This window comes from Chamaea fasciata, unplaced genomic scaffold (genome assembly GCF_029207755.1).
Source record: "Chamaea fasciata isolate MVZ Bird 193981 ecotype frontalis unplaced genomic scaffold, bChaFas1.0.hap1 SCAF_20, whole genome shotgun sequence".
NCBI classification, from domain to species: domain Eukaryota; kingdom Metazoa; phylum Chordata; class Aves; order Passeriformes; family Sylviidae; genus Chamaea; species Chamaea fasciata.
The window spans coordinates 1897685-1911337 of NW_027094105.1; positions in this window are offsets into that span (position 1 = coordinate 1897685).

The window sequence follows — 13653 nt, forward strand, 5'->3', positions numbered from 1 at the left end:
GTGCAGGACAGTGGCTTTTCCCAGCGGTTCCCCTTGGTTCTGCTCTGGGGTTCCCACTCAGAGGAGTTCTCTCCTGCTGCTCCCACAGCCGCTGGTGCCGGCACGGCTCCGGGGTGGGTTCAGCCGGGCTGGATAAGGGAATTTTTTCTTTTGTACGTTTTCTTTCACACATTGCCCGGCGGGGACACCACAGGCACTGCTGTGGGTGTGCACTAGAGGGTGGTGCAGCTCTGCTTGCCCTGAAATCCTCCCGGATTAGCACACGGGGAGCTGGAATCGCTCCCTGCTCACACTTAGAGGTGACGGTTTGTGTGTACTACAGGGTTGTGATCCCTGTGACACGAACAAACCGCGTGTTCTCTCCAAACCCCTAAGCCTGACCGCGGAGAGAATTTTTACAAAGAATTCAAGTCGGTGGGCTTTCCTGAGGGATCAGAGGGACTCAGAGCCCAGTGAGGCTCTTCAGGCTCGGTTGGGCTGTGATTTAGAGGATAACAACAGGTGGGGACTGGACAACTGAAGCCATTGCCCAGCATCCTCACACTCCTGAATGCTCCAAAGCATCTGCTCCTCGGCAGGAGACCCCCTTGGTGCTGCAGGCACTGCAAAATGATTGGGAACAATGAACGGGATGTGGTGCAGGTGGCTGGAGGGAAGATGGACATTGAAAGGAGTGTCTGATGAAGGCTGGAGCTGATGCTGCACAGCAGAAAATAGAGTATTCTCTCTCCAAGAGACTTTTCTGGCAGAGCTGCTGCGAGATTCAGGCTTTGCAGTTGCCCTTAGGTTAATTCTGGTGAGTTGTGCATGGTGAGGAATTTGATGTGTGACTTCCCTGGTAAAAGAGGATCCTCTTATCCAGCTCCTTGAGCTGAATATCTGTCTTCAACTTTGGAAGAGTTGCATCGAGCCCAGAAAATGGAGTGACATGAAAAATCTTGTTAACTCCTGTCCTGGTTTCAGCTGGGAGAGAGATAATTTTTTTTTGTTACTTAATTACTTTTTCAATATGATTCAGCCATTTGAGAGTGGAGAACATCCCCGATTTTGCCTGTAGGTGCAATAAAGGGATTTCTATCTGCTCTAAATGCTATTTGAGCTCTCCTCAGGCTGGGGCTGTCTCAGTTGTCTCTGAGGAGTGTTTGGAGGTGCCCAGCAGCAGGGCCCAGCCTGGAGCTGGGTGCTCTGAGTCTCTCCAGAGGCAGAGACGGAGCACATGGGGCTATTCAGGGTCTCCAGCCTTTATTCCGGTTTTGATGGGTGACACACAGATGCTGCTCTGTGTTCCCTTTTGTACAGCAGTGAGAAGCCTGTCCTGGCACACAGGTGCCACTGTTCCTCCAGCTGTGTCCGTGGATAGGAGTCTTGATGGAGCAGCTTTGCAGGAGGAGGAAGTATTTCTGCACTTTGTCTTTGCAGCTCTGGTAGATCCTGCTGTGACCTCTCTGCTCTCTCCCCTTGCCTTTCTCACCTTAATTTCCCCTCCAGGCTGTTTTGTTAACAAGGACTGAGCTCCTTCCTCATGGCTCTGAACCCCAGGCATGCTCTGGGTATCCTTTGCCAGCACTGCCCTTCCACCAGGGCCAGGCTCAGCATTAAAAACAAGGGGCAAGTCAGCATCTCAGAGCTTCAGGTGGGTGTAAAACATGGATTGAGGGCAGCTTCACCCAGGGTCACTCAGTGCTGACACATCAGACAGGGTTGCTGCCCCACAGTTGCTCAAGTACCTGGACATGCTCTGCATTCCCTTCTCTTTCCCAAGTCTCTTCCCTGTTCTTGCCCTCTGTGGTGCAAAAAGGACCATCAGCAAATGGAGAATCCAGCAGCACGTGGAGCCCACTGTAAAGATAACAAGGTCAGTCCAGCTGGAAGGAGAACTTCACTAAAGCAGCTGAACCATCTGTGTGGGTGAATTTCAGCCTGCTGGACCTGCCAGGGGAGTTTGAGGAGAAGGACAAGGCTGAACAACTGGAGGCAGTGAAACCTGCTTCCTTTTCTCGCAAAACAATTGCTCAAGGGGCAAAGGTGTCTCAGCTGGGCTGACAGAGCTACCTTGGGGTGAGTCTGTGCTCTGCTTCTCCTCATCAGCAGGGTCTGGGCCCAGGGAAGGGGAAAAACATCCCTGGGAGGTCACAGCCTCTCATCTGCCTGTGTTAGAGACAGCAGCCCAGGAGTGAGAGTCGGGCTCTTTCCAACAGCCTGTGGGAATGCCATTCTACAGCAAGGAAGTGAGAAAGAATCAGCAGAGTTTGTGTTAAAAGGGACCTTAAATCCCATCCCACCCCTGCCGTGGGCAGGGACACCTCCCACTGTCCCAGGCTGCTCCAAGCCCCAATGTCCAGCCTGGCCTTGGACACTTCCATAGATCCAGGGGCAGCCACAGCTTCTCTGGGCACCCTGTGCCAGGGCCTGCCCACCCTCCAATATTCCTGTGGTAATTCCTGTAACCAGCCATCCAGCTTGAGCCAGAATGAACCGTGCTGGTTCTTGTGCCATCGTCATAAAAAACCAGTCCAGGACTCGGGAGACAATTGTTATTTTAGTTTTAATATTACTTTTTTTCCCTCAGGCCAGCATCAATTTGCTGTGCCAAAGCTGAGTTGCCTAATGAGGGTTAACAGAATAAAGAAGTGGTGAAATGCGTACAAAATCCTGGTAATGAATCATTACTAACCTGATACAAAGCAACCCAATGATTAGGAATGCAGTTTCATATTACCACTTTTTCAGGCACAGTTTTAGGTAGGAGCAAATAAATACCCTCAGAAGAAATGTGTCTCATAGCATCTGTTCTTTCTTTTGTTAATTATCAGCTCAAATGAGCCTGTGGAAGGAGCTGACAGGTTCTGCAATGCCCCTTGTTCTTTTTAACTCTGAAACTCCATTTTCCTGTCTGCTCTGAAGGCTGAGAGCAGCTTGGGCAGTTTGTGTCCACACTCCTCTCTGCTTCCAGGTGTGGAAGGAAGGGAGCCCTGGTGTGCTGAGAGAGGAAGGAGAGGGCTGTGCCTGCAGTGGTTTATTCCCCTGAGCTCACACACTGATCAAGGTGCCATCAGTGACTTGTGAAATGAAGCCTGGGTAGCAACAACAACAAAACACCTGGTCCAGTGGGTCACAGCCAGGTTTGTCCCCAGCCCACGTTCTCCAAACCAGCCCCGTGGTCTCTGCTCAATCTCTGCTGAATAATCACATAATTGCAGAGGGATTTTAACAGGTGGTTCCTTGAAAAGCAGCCAAAGGGCAAGGAAAGGAATCTGTTTTCCATCTCACCCACACCCAGCAGGACAGCATTGACGGGCTTTGGCTGTGGAGATGCAGGAAACAGCCCTGCAACCAACAGGGCCCTGCTTGGGGGATCTGGGGACACCAGGACCTCCAATCCACCTTGGTCAGTGCTGTGTCTAAGCAGAGGGACTTGCACTTGCAGGTGTTTGTGGCTTGACTCTGTCCCGTGGGGGGGTCACTGGACCTTTTGGATGCCACAGGAATTTTGGGCCATGACCTCGTGGCCTCTTGCAAGAGCTGCTTGTCCTGATGTTTCAGTTTGACCCGTGTGTGGGAGGTTCGATGTTTCCAGAACTTGTCTACCCTGGTAGCTGGAGGCATCCTGCAGCCTTTGGGCCCCAAAAGGGAAATGCAGGTCACTGTCTTTGCAGTGAAATCCAGTTCCTTCTAAAAAGCCAAAAATTGCAGCGAGGTTTAGGTCAACCCTGATTTACTGTAACAAAGCAGTTGCTGCTGCCTTTTTGTGATGCACCTTGGGGGCTGTGAGAGTCCTGGGTCAATGTGAGCCTTAGGAAGGTGGGTTTTCCTGTTTTCTAGTCAGTCACACCACATTCCAAGTGGAAGAATGGGATGATGGATGCTTCCCAGGAGTCTGAAGGAAAGTGATTGTTGGCGTTGCAGGGTGCCCTTGGGGCTGCAATGAATAGAAATATTAACTGGCACCTTCCACCTCTGTTCCTTAAAACTTCTTTAAGAGTAAAGAGGCTTAGACTGACACCCAAACTGAGGAGAATAGGCCCTGGGGAGCAGAGGGACAGAATCCTGCTTCTCCAGCAATACACAGCCCAAAGGGTGGGAATGCTGCAGCAGTCGGGCTTGCAAGGAGTGAAGGGCTGGTGACTACTCAGTGATTCAGGGTTTTAATTCCAGCCCAATCAGCTGCACTGAGCCTTGGACAAAGAAGCTTGGCCTCGTGTCCGCCCTGGTTTTACAAAGGAATTTCACACCTGCCCCTGCTGCTGCTCAGGAATTTAGATGTTGTCATTGCCCCGGAGCTCAGCTACGGCCCCTCTGTGTCTGATTCAAGTTTCTCCTCAGCACCGTTTGGTGCCCCACCAAAACTGGGGCAGTCTGCTTTGTCTCCCAGAGTTTGCTTTTCTTTCCCTGCTCTTCAGAGCCTGCCTGAGTCCCAGGCTCTCTGACACCACCCCAGACCCTGCTTCCCTCTCACTTCAAGCTGGGGAGCTTTTCTCCTCTGCCACAGCCTCCACCTGGGTTCCACCCCCTTGTCGTTTCTGTGGGGGTGTCTGGAAGCAGCAGCAGCAGGGACAGGGGTCTGAGGAGTGCTGGCTCTGCATTAAAGCCATTTGCAGAGCAGTGAGAACTGGAGGAGCAGATCAAGGCTCTGGCATCACGTGAGCTCGGTTTGGTGCCTGGGTATTGTGATAAGGTTTTATACACATTTGATTGTCTTATCTCTGGCTACTGATGATTATCAAACAGGGCAACAGCCCAGCTGTTAATTGCTCCCAACTCTTAGGAATCCACTGTGAGTTTGCAGATTGCTGCTGGGCTCTACTGGAAGTGATTGGACACATGAAGGATCCTCACAGGTGCTTCTGCTCCCGCCAGACTTCTTCAGGAGAACACCCAGGCCGTGCCTTTGGGCTGAGGTTGTGGATTCACAGAATCTCCACTGGTTTGAGTTAAAGGGGACCCTAAAACTCATCCCATCCCACCCCTGCCATGGCAGGGACACCTCCCACTGTCCCAGGCTGCTCCCAGCCCCATCCAGCCTGGCCTTGGGCACTGCCAGGGATCCAGGGGCAGCCACAGCTGCTCTGGGCACCCTGTGCCAGGGCCTGCCCACCCTCCAGGGAACAATTCCTGCCCAATATCTCATCTAAATCTACCTTCAGGCTGAGGGCAGAGGGGAAACACCAACATGCCAGGGCTCCCCACTGCTGTGAGGGGCACCTGTATCCCCTGTACCCCATGGCCACCACAGGGGTCCCTCAGCAGCACCTCCAGCTCCCACCCTGCCCTCCCAAACTGGGCTTTAATCACTCTAAAATCGAAATATTTTTGACTCATTTGTCAAAGAACTTACTGCACGTGACCTGTCACAAGTCGGGAATCAGCTGCCGTGCTCTCAGCTCATGAATTGTTGGCTTTTCTCCCTTATGTAGTACTAAGTATTATTTTTGTTCAGAGGTTGGAGCATCTCTTACAGATCTGAGTGAGTTGTTATGAGTTATTCCACTGCTCCTGCCCTGGTAACATCTCTCCCTGTGGGAAAAGCTCCTCTCCCCTGGAACAAAGGAGTCACGTTGGGTTTACTCATCAAAAATTGCATATGTATAAAATATCAGTGTTGTCCTTGGTCTCCAATCCCTCAGCAGGTCTGACTCGTACCATACATTAGAGCCCATCACCCGCAGCCTGGCAACTCTCTCCGTTGCCACGGGAACAGCTCCACTATCCTTTCATGGAGAACCTCAAAAATCCCCATTTTCAGAGCTGCTAGAACACCTCCAGTCCTGGCTGATTTCATTCACTTGCTCACTCCCCTCCACGAGCTCTTCCCCTCCCAACTTAGAGAGTTACTCAGCACTTCTGGGTTTCTCATGAGTTGGCTGAGGGAAAGTCACAGCCCTTGGAGGTGCACGTTTGTCTGGGGCAATGATGCTGCCCTTGGGTTTATTTCACAGGCAGATCTGTCATGGGATTAGCATCCCCTAATGTGTGTTAAATTGGTATTTGATAATAAATTATCAAAGCCCTGGCTACTGCACACTTGTCTGCGCTTACACACCAAAGGGAGGGACCTCTGAACTCAGCTGGGTCAGGTAAGCTGGGGTAGGTGGGGAGCAGCTTCCTCGTGGTGAGTTTGTGGTGGGAGGCTTGTGATGTGTTTGTCACACCTGAATCGCACTGCCCAGCGTGTGGAACCCCAAGCCCAGCTCTCCCTGTCTGGGGAGGAGTTGTGGGATGGAGGATCCTGGGTTTGCCTTTCCTCTGGGCCCCCTTTTCTGCAGTTGGCACAGCTCCACTGGGCACAGGTTTGGTTCTGGATAACCATAATTAGTTATTGAGGGCTTATTATTTCACTTATGGAAACATTGCACTGGAAGAATGTGAATTTTGAGTAAGATGGTTTTTAAAACAATTCTTGGGGGTTTTTTGTTTGTTTGTTTGTTTTTTTCATACAAGTGTCGTAGTGAGACACTTTGTGCTTTTATACTGCTAGGAATTCCAGGCACAAGTATTGCATTGTGTCCATGGAGGAAAAAAGGGAGAGGCTGAGGGCATCTCAGGGTGTTCAGATCCTGGCACAGGGTGTCCAGAGAAGCTGTGGCTGACCCTGGATCCCAGGAAGTGTCCAAGGCCAGGCTGGATGGGGCTTGGAGCCACCTGGGATAGTGGAAAATGTGCCTGCCCATGGCAGGGGTGGAACAAGATGAATTTTAAGGTCTTTTCTGACCCAAACAAGTCTGAGATTCTGTGATCCGGTGGCACAACCAGATCTCTTCACCCTAAACAGGAGATTGAGGGGCTGGCAGAAGAGCTGTGGTTTGGGAAGCCTGAGTGCTGTGGCCACAGCTTTCCTGCACATCAGGAGCCTGCCAGAGCCTCCCACTGGGAAAACAGCAGCTGAAGATTCAGGCAAGGGATAATAGCGAGGAAAACAAAAGAAGAGAGTGAGAAAACAGCAGGAGAAAAAAAAAAAAATCTCAGCTGCAAAATACTCAGTAACACTCCTAAACAAGATTGGCTCGGTGCAGCCCCAAATCCTGAGGCACTGGGAAGAGCCAGCTCGGAGAATCCCCAGTGACTGACTGGCGCTTTGATTTATTCCTCGCAGGCAGACAGTGCTCTCTGCCCGTGCCGGTGCTCGGGCACGGCAGCCAGCTCTCCCCTCCGCCCCCGAGAGGGGCGGCTGCTCCTGCCATCGCCGTGTGGGCAGCTGCCGGCTGCGGAGCGATGCGGACAAAGCCATGAGCCAGGGGGGCACCGAGGGCTGCAGCCCCCGAGGGTGGGAGCCGGCCCGCGCAGGGGAGCGGCCCGAGCCGTGTTCGTGCCGCTCCCGGCGATAGACGCGGGGCTCTGATCCCCCCGGGGATTTCTCCAGCTCTAATTCACTCCGCACAGAGCCCAGCCCGCTCTCCAGCAGCAACCTCGGCATCCCTGCGGCTCCCGGAGCCCTGCCCGCAGCTGCGGCTCCCCCCGCCTGCCCCCGAGCAAATGTCACCTGTACCCGATGGAGCAGACCCCGAGGTGCCACGGATGGATCCCAGGATTCTCATTTTCCTTCTCTACGTGATGATCCTGCACGAGCTGGTGAGCGGCTGGATGGAGTACCAGAAGCAGATGGCCAAGCCAAAGAAGCAGGCAGGTCCGGTGTGGTCCTCCAGGTGAGCTGCTGCCTGTTCCGTCCCCAAAGGGGATGTTTGGATGGGGAGGATTGTTTTTGTGTGCATCCACTGGTCCTTAGAGATGTGTCTGTGTCTGTCTCATCTGCTGGGCATTAATGCACTGAGGGGGGATTAAGGTCTGTTAATCCTTTGAGCCTGCATTGTCTGAGCATCCCGTGCATTTGACACACTTGCAGATAAACGCGTCTGTCATTTGCCTGGGGTTTATTTTTGGTGGTGGGGGGCATTTTTTTCTGTGGAAATGTGCTGTAACTCAGCATATTTGCTGTGACTCAGGTTCCCAATCACCAGACCTAGAAGAGAAAAAATGTGGGTAGCACAAGGAGCTACACTTCATGCATGATATTCATCAATGAGGCACAAACCTCCAGAGACTGCTTGTGATCAGAGTATTTCATGTTAAATCACTACTGTGCATATCACTATCTCTCCGTCTCCTCCCACTCCTTGGGCTGTGCCCACTACACCAATCCCTTCTTTTCTGCCCAACAACAAAAATGAGATGCAGAAATAAGGGCAGTTAATGCAAAATGCTGCATACCTTTAAAATTCAGATCTGTTCCTGCAAACATTGTTCATGTGTTGTTCACAAGTAACAGTGTTTGGGCTCATGGTCGGCTTGGTTGGGGTCATATCAGGAAGAATATCTGGACATCAGATATTCCTGATTTTCCATCAGCCCTGTGATTAGGGAATCACCCCAAAATCCACCTCCTGCCAGATCTCAGGCCATGGCACACCAACCCCTCAAAGCTTTGGACCTAAAATGTGCCCATGACCCAGTTTGCTCCAAGTCTGGCTGCTGCAGCTCGAGTGCACAGAGCTCTCAGCTCAGTCCTTATCCTAATCCTCTGGTGTGCACCATTCCCAGCTGCAATTCCAGCCCTGCTGTGCCTGGTGCTGCACAAACACACCCCAGAGGTGTCTCCATCGAGAAAATCCCCGAGAGAAAGCAGTGGTGTGAGGATGCACCCATGGCTTGCTGGAAATCAGCGGCTCCCGTCCCCTTCAGCCACAGGTCAGGAATACATTCCCAGCCCAGCAGAGCTGAGCTGCACCTTGTGCAAGCGAAATGATCAGCACTGGGAACACTGCCATGGGTGGAGACAGCACAGAATTAGCTTGAAAGGGATGGGGCTGGCTGGGTTCTGATCGAGGTCAGAGGCAGATTTCCTCACTGTCTCCAAGGCAAAGTGCCGGGAGGAACTGGGACAGAACTTGCACTGAGCTCTGGGGCACCCTGATGCCAGAGAGAAAACCTAATGGAGTTATTTGGTTTACTGAAAGCCCCCAAACAACTTGCATCAAGTTGAGAGCCAGAATAATGTTGCAAGACTGGGGGTTTTTAAGAGAATTAGTTACCCTGTCAAAACCCCAAATCTCCAAGAGCTGCTGCCTCACCCAGCCTCATTTTGGGATGTGGGATCAACCTGGATGATCTGTGCAGGGCTCCACCTCCTGAAGACATTCCAGCCCTCTCCATGTGAGCTGGGTGTGCAGCCCACCCTGCTGTCACAGCCCTGCTCCTGCTGCTCCTCCAGCTGCCCCCAGCATGGGAAAGCAGAGCCACCAGGTCTGGGTGGATCACCTGGATAATTCCCAGATTGCACCATAAACAGGTGAAGCTCTGTGACCCAGAGAACTGCAGAATTACAGGATGAACTGGGATCCTTTTTGTGGAATTAAGACTGTCTGGTGTAGCCTGGGCTCACACACCCCCGCTGCAATAATGCTGAGGTGCTCCTGACTGATGGGCCCATGAAGTTTCCAGTGCCCAGAGAGCACAGCTGGAGCCAGATGTTCATCCTTCAGTTTGGTCCTGGGCTTAGAAAGTGCTCAGAAACAGCTGCCAGATCTGTAGCCTGGCTGTCCATGCAGTTCAAGCCGTGGCTCAGCAGTGGGAAAAAGCTTCCTCATGCCTTGCACCGGGTCAGGACCAGCACAGCGCCTGCTCCAGGGCAGGAACGGGGACCTGGGACACCCAGCCCAGCCCTGGGGGCAGTGGCAGTGCAGCCTGGACAGGGCTGGTGCCTTCTCCAGCCAGGGGGAACAGCAGCGAGGAGCTGGATCTGGGACTCAGGGGTTAAAGGATTTTAGGAAGGATTTGCAGACAGTGCCAAGGCAGCCACCCAAAACCTTCCTTAAGAGCTTAAACCTAAGGTAAGAGCAACTGGGATGAGCTGGATGCGAGGGCACAGCTGCCCAGCACAGCCTGGAGCTGGGCTAGCGCTGCGGACGTGGGGCTCCATCTCCTGCCACTGGGCCGGAGTGCCACCTCCCCAGCCTGCTGAAGGTAATTAACATGAAAACCAATTAGGAAATTCAGTAATAAAGCAGCGAGCTAATTAGGAATTAGGACAGGAGGGTGCTCTCTCTCGCCTGTAGCCTCAGCCCAGGCAGGTTTCAGGGCTCTCCTCCTTTTGTGGCTGTTGAATAGTAACAGGCTCTGTTGTGAGGCAGCCTTTTCTCACATTCACAGCTTTTCCACAGCTCCGTCTTCCTCCGCTCCCGGAGCGGCTGGCGGCTCCCCCGCCCCTGCTCCATTCATCCTCAGCCTCTCCCGGCACAGCCCCGCGCCCCCTGCGCTCCCTGCCCGCCTTTCCCCGGGGCTGTGGGGGGGAATCCATCCCAGAATCCCGGCCTGGGCTGCCCTGGAAGGACCATTTCACTGACCCGCACAGGGTCACTGTGCCAGGCTGCTCCGAGTCCCATCCAGCCTGGCCTTGGGCACTGCCAGGGATCCAGGGGCAGCCACAGCTTCTCTGGGCACCCTGTGCCAGGGCCTGCCCACCCTCCCAGGGAACAATTCCTGCCCAATGTCCCATCCATCCCTGCCCTCTGGCAGTGGGAAGCCATTCCCTGAGTCCTGTCCCTCCATCCCTTGTCCCCAGTCTCTCTCCAGCTCTCCTGGAGTCCCTTTAGGCCCTGGATGGGCTCTGAGCTCTCCCTGGAGCTTCTCCTCTCCGGGTGATCACCCCCAGCTCTCCCAGCCTGGCTCCAGGGCAGAGGGGCTCCAGCCCTGGGAGCAGCTCCGTGGCCTCCTCTGGACAATGTTTATTGGTGAAGCCACTGGGGACCACAGGACAAGTGACTGAGCAGGGTCTGGAAGGAGGAGAGGTCTCTGATCACCAGAGGTCACCATGGACAGCCCTTTGTGCAGGGATGGGGAGGGGCTGTGCTTCATCCTCAGTGAATGTCACCCCGAGTGACTGTCACCCCAAACTCCTACAGACACTGCTGGGCCCACATCACCCTCTGCCCCGGCAGCACGAGGTGCACACCTGCTGTGCCAGTCTTTCGGCAGCTTTGCAAATCTAGATGTGAAAATGGGGAGTGAAGGTGTTAGCCAGGAGGGAGGAAAGAAAAGGCTGGACACAGTGCCCAGGCAGAGGAGAAATGCCCAGGACAAGTGGGTCTGAGTGTTCAGTTATCCCAGAGGAGCTCCAGGTGAACAACACCCCACTGCTCCTGCAGCTGAGGCAGCCCTGTGACACTGTCCTGGGCATCTCTGCGCGTGGTGTGGTGAATCGTGGTGTGCTTGGCTCATGGAATGTTGGCTCACCCCCAGGATCACCCCCTGAGAGAACCCAGGGTGACAAAAACCCCAAAGAAGTGCCAGGAGTGCACATTGTTGGGTTTAGTGGTTTTAAGGAAACTGTTTGAAGATACTGGAGGTTTTGAAGGGGGTTGGTTTCAGTGACCCCCCTGGCCAGAGGGGACGGTCCTGGGGCCTCTAACTGTTTATGGGGTTCTGTTGAGGGGGTTCTGAGCTGCACCTGGATTTCAGTAGCCGGGGCAGGGAAGGTTCCCATCCCCATCAGGGGCACAGAGAGGCTCAGCTCTGATTCTCTGCCCACCCTGAGCACTGGGGGCTGCAGCAGGACCCAGCCCTTGATCCCTTGGCAACAGTGGTGGTGAACCAAAATTCCCTGTCCTTTTCGGAGCCTCCACTGGGTGCAAGTAGCATCGTGCTGCTGTGTGTCCCTGAGAGCAACCAGGGCCTCGGGGCCTGGAGCATCTGCTAGTAAAAGGCTGAGGATAAAGGCCAGGAGATGGAGTCCCCTTTGGAAATCCCAGTGCTGTTTATTGTAGTACAGCCTCCAATGTGCTCTCCCCTGGGAACAACAGTAGTTACGAAATGCTCAAGCAGCTAGAAAAGAAAAGGAAGGATTTTGAAATGACACGAGTCTTTCGGATAGTTAGGAAAAAAGATGGCAAAGTGTATAAGAAGTCAACCATAAATGTAGAAAACCAGAAAATGCACATCATGGAAACAATATAACAGCACTATCATCTTAGGAAATTGAGATAACACCTTTTCCAAGCAGATATGTACTTATAACCTTGAGATAAACCACAGCAAAACTCTGAAACAGCCTACAGCTAATAACAGCCACGATGTAGAATAACTACTGACTCTTCTGTGTTATCTCTGGAAGATAAAACAGCAGAGATTGTAACGAATAATAAAACATTTCATGGAATCAAGGGTGTGGCAAACCGTATCTTCTTCCATTGAAGGGATGTGGGCCAAAAATGGGCCAAGGATCCAGGGTTATAAACCGAATTAAAGGGACATTTCTGAGGATCAGGGTCCAATAGGGCTAGGGAAACATGGTGCAGAGGGGTGGCCAGGAACTGGGGGGACTAATGGGGTCACAGGGGTGTGTACTGCAGCAAAAATAACCCCGGGGGGTTCCAGGGAAGGGAGAACATTCTGGCTGGTGTGCATATATGGTAACAGGGGGACGTAAACTTAACAAACCAATGAAAGAACGAAACCTAGGAAATATTAACGTGTCTGTGAAGGCCCATAGGAGGAAAGTTCTTCTCACCCTAATCTCAAAGTGTATCTAATGGGAGGAAAGCCTTTAATGGAAAAATATCTCAAGGATAGTATCTCAAAAATGTCTCAAGATCATAAATTAGAATGATCTATTTGGATTTACCTCATTTTTATACCAGCTAAGAATGTGACCCCCTACATTCATCTGCAGAAATCTTCAGTCAGAAATGATTCTTCTTTATGAAGTGTTTCAAAGCCTTTGAAGAGCTGTTGAATGGGTGCAGATGTGCCCCAGCCCCGCCCCACGCCACTAACGATGTCTTGCTTTGTTCCTGACCAGCAACACCACCAGAGCAGCCCCCTCCAGCTTCTCCAGGCCCCTGGTGCACTCCGTGCGCAGGGAGAGGTACCGGGACTGGAGGAAACCGGGGAGGATCATCCGGAAAGCCTGAGCATGGATCTGCCGGGAGCCTGGGGACACTGCCGGGAGCCTGGGGACACTGCTGGGCCAGAGGCAGCCACCCCTCAGGGTCTGCAGCACCTCACACACCGAGAGCATCCTCCAGGGATCTGCGTCCTGCGGCTTTCCATGGCTGAGAGGGAATGAGCCCCTTCCTCCCGGGAATTCACCCCTGCCTGGGGAGCAGCCACCATGGAGCAGCGGGAGAGCCCGAGGTGGGATGAGGCTTTTGCCACCCAACACCATGAAGTGACTTTTCTCTCTTCTTCCCCTGAGTGGATGGAGAGCAGATTTCCCAGGAGAAAAAATGGAATTTGTTCCTGCCTGGGCAGCCCTGGGAAGACTCCCAGTGGTTTCAGGCTCCTCTCCTCCCGCTCCAGGACTCTGTGTCCAGTCAGCAGCATTTCCCAAAGTGACTGGAAAACCTTCAGTGTCCACTTTGTCACCACTCCCAGGACACCCAGAAGTCACAGTGCTTTGGGAATGCTGCCTCCCTGTTAAGTCTCACGCACTAAGAGCCTGCCAATTTTTTTTTCTGCTTTTCCTCACCTTTGTTAAATAAGTCGCTCCAGGGAAGAGGAGGGAAAATACCCTGAACCAGTGACTCAGATTTATGTCACCAAATGCAATTTACTGCACTGGCCTTGTAATTAGCATATTTGGAGCCTTCCCAGCAGCTGAGGCAAATAAATGTCAGAGCCACTTTCTCTTGAGCAGATAGGTGGGGAAGGAATACAACAGTGCTC